General features: G+C 44.7%; 1 protein-coding gene across 2 annotated transcripts in view; it reads left to right on the top strand.

Annotated features, from left to right (window-relative positions):
- The window catches only part of SWAP70 (switching B cell complex subunit SWAP70), a 90,380-nt gene that overhangs the window by 512 nt on the left and 86,334 nt on the right, over positions 1 to 3,534 (top strand). The window lies entirely within an intron of this gene.

Genomic DNA, 3,534 nt, shown 5'->3' with positions numbered 1-3,534 from the left:
GCCGGCGCTTTTGGGGTGCGCAGAAATGCCCCAGAGCCCGCTCCGGTCGCCGCCGCCTCGCGAGGACTGTCGCGGAGCGCGGGGCGTGCTGATTTGTGGAAACCTCTGCTGGGGTCTTCAAGGTGTGGGCCTGGAGGGGTGCCGCGTCCCGCAGGGAACTTGCAGCACTGTTTCTTCAAGCACCCTCCTGCCGAAGCTACCACTTCTGCGCAGTCTGCAGTGCCCCTGAAAGACTCACCGCCAAGTGATCAGTTCTAGATAAAGGTTTGATTGTAAATGGAGTAAGCCCAAACGGAGAAAGTGGCTCTCAGCCTGGAGCAATTGGCAGCTTGGTGCCAATGTGAAATATGGAAGTAGACAAGCCCTTCGTGGGCATTTTAAAATGGACCCTTTGGATCCGAATCTCTGCTTTTCTTACCCTCTTCTGGAAAATCATTTTTGAAGATTGGGTTTGCTTTGTAAGTGTGTGCACTCGTCAAGGGGACTCGTGCTTTCTGCTCAATGCCAGGAGAATCCAACGTTCCTTCTTTTTTCCTTTCCTCTCCCTGCCCCCCCCTTTTTTTTCTTTAACCTGGAGAAGACCAGAGCTTATCCCTTTATTTCACTTAAAAAATTAACATGTAGTTAGAATGGACTTTTTAGTGTACAGTTCTGAGTTTTAATATATAACTATGTACAACAAAGCAAACAAAGCAACCCCCCAAACAAACAAACAACTACAGCCAGCCCAACCAATTTTGGTTGAGTCTGTTCGGACTCCACGTGTTCAGAGCTGAGCAGTGCTCCAGACGCCAGGCCTTTCCCCCAGGTGCCTCTGGGTGGGCTTAAACTGTAAACTTTCTTAGTCGTGCCAATGGTTAGCCACCTAGTTGCCTAACCCATGTATACACTCATATGACTACCACACAACTGCCCCCGACTCCCTTATGCTGTCCCTTTTAGCTTTAGTGCCCTTAAGCCTCCTGGCGTAGTGGTTACACGTTCGGCTGCCTTTGCCAATATCAGCAGTTTGAGACCACCAGCCGCCCCGCAGGAGAAAGACTGGGCTTTGGACTTGCGTGGAGAGTTACACTCGAGTCTCGGAAACTCTGCCCTAGAGGGTGCTGTGAGTCGGAGTCGACTCCATGGCAGTGACTAGCATAACCACTGCATCTGTTTTTAGTCCCTACAGTTTTGCCATTTCCAAAATGGAGTTTGAGAAATGGAGTGAGAGTGTGAGGGTTCGTCGAAAAGTATTGGTATAAGATCATAAAGACCTCTGTTAAAAAACATCAAAATGTGCAGCTGTTGTACCTTGACATAGCCACCATGTAGGCCTGTACCCTTCTGAACGTGCTATTTCCACCTCTCCAACCCTTCCCTGGGACACGGATGGGGGTTTCTACTCCCATCAAGAGTTATAGTCAGCGTAAGACATGGGAAAAAAATTATAAATTATCCAGGGTTCATGAAGGAGGGAGGGTTGGGGAGGGAGGAAGTAAACTGTTACCAAGGGCTCAAGTAGAAAGAAAATGCTTTGAAAATGATGATGGCAATATAAGTACAAATGTGCTTGACACAATGGATGTATGTATGGATTATGATAAGAGCTGTATGAGCCCCCAATAAAATGATTTAAAAATAAAAAGTTATAGTCTTGGAAACTCCCAGGGTCAGTTCTACCCTGCCTTGTAGGGTCCTTTTGAGCTGGCATTTCACTCCATGGTAGTGAGTTTAATCCTTCCCTGAAGCATTCTGCACTCTTTGAATTCCACTACGGCAAAAGGACACTTTTGACCACCCCAAAGGGCTCAGTTCATGCTCATTTTCAATGTTCTTTGGGTTAGGGGGACAAAAAGAAGTCTGAAGGGTCAAGATCAGGGCTGGAGAGTGGATGAGGTAAGGCTTCCCATGAAATTCTCATTGGATGATCCTTGTTACTTTCAAGGAATGAGCAGGTACATTACCATGATTAAAAAAAATCCTTAGCATAACTTTCCCAGCTTTTTTGCAGTTTTCAGTATCTTGAAAGTTCTGTGTAATAAGCCTCTGTGTGCCCTGTGCTCTTTGAGAAAATCTCTCAAGACTATTAACCCATTCCCAAACCAAACTCACTGCCAGAGAGTCAATTTCGACTCTTAGTGACCCTGTAGTACAGGGTAGAACGACCATTGTGAGTTTCTGAGACTGTAACTCTTTACGGGAGTAGAAACCACCCACCCTTGAAGGGGTAGGTGGTTTCAAACATTGGACCTTGCAGTAAGCAGCCCAAAGCTTAACCACCACGCCTGAAAAATAGTCATCATAACTTTCTGAGTTGACTTCTTGGGCTTCAATTGAACTGGCCTAGCAGAGACCACTGTTTTGATTGGACCTTGCTCTAGATTGTATTGATAAATCTAAGCCTTGTGCCTGGTTACTGTACATTTAATGAAATTATCATTATCTTTGATCTTGCTTAAAAGACTGTTGGAAAGACTAACTCTAAGCTAGCTGTTCTTTGCACAAAACTTAATTTTTTTGTCTTAGAAGGCACATAACAAGACTAAGACAGTTCATACTTGCAGAATTTATCGGCAGCCATCCACTGATCACAGAGACATAAACACATTTTATTTGGAATAAATCTGCATATGCATGAAGAGGCAGCCGAGTAGCAATACTTTTTTACTTACTCCCCTATATAACCTCCCCCCCATATAACCTTTTGAGACTAGCTTCTTTTATTCAGCATGGTGCCTCAGAGCAGTGGTGCTCCACCTTCCTCTTGCTGTGACCCTTTAATACAGTTCCTCATGTGGTGGTGACCCCCCAACCATAAGATTATTTTGTTGCTACTTCATCACTGTAATTTTGCACTGTTATGAATCAGGCGACCCCTGTGGAAGGTTTGTTGGACTCTCAAAGGGGTTGCGACCCATAGGTTGAGAATCACTTCCTTAGAGATCAATAGTTATTTTTTAATACTAAGTAGTAGACTATCATATGGATGTACTATGGTTTATCCATTTACTCTCAAAAAGAGAGCTGCAATGTTTTTGAAGAGAGCTGCAAAATCTTTTTTGTTCTAACGTACTTATATGTCACTCTGAATCGGAATTTGGCGGAGACAGTGGCTCAAACATTAACAATTGCAGGTGACAAAGGACTGGCAGTATCTGGCCCTGTTGTACACAGGGTGGCTATGTCGGGACCAACGTGATGGCACCGAACCACAGCACGAATCGGAATTCACTCGATGGCAGTGATTTTGGTTTGAAGTTTTTATGTCATCCTTGTTAAAGTGGGTTTCTTGGCACAGTGGGCTGTGTTGGGCAGCTAACCCAAAGTGTAGTGTAGAGGGGGGCGTTCCCTGAGAGAAAGACAGTCTGCTTCCGCAGAGATTTGTAGCCTGGGGAATTGTATGGAGTAGTTTTAGTCTGCCCTATAGTGTCTCTGAGTTGTAATCATCCAGGCGACAGTGGATTTGTGTCTTGTGGATAGTATGTAGTTAGGTCATTTTCTTAGGCCATTTATATTTAATGTAATTAGATTGAGAGCTACCACTTCAGTAAT

Source organism: Echinops telfairi, unplaced genomic scaffold, assembly GCF_000313985.2.
Source record: "Echinops telfairi isolate 266 unplaced genomic scaffold, ASM31398v2 ScPeMD7_60;HRSCAF=208, whole genome shotgun sequence".
In the NCBI taxonomy this organism is placed as follows: domain Eukaryota; kingdom Metazoa; phylum Chordata; class Mammalia; order Afrosoricida; family Tenrecidae; genus Echinops; species Echinops telfairi.
The sequence above is the reverse complement of the archived record's forward strand: the minus strand, read 5'-3'. Positions and strand labels throughout refer to the sequence as shown.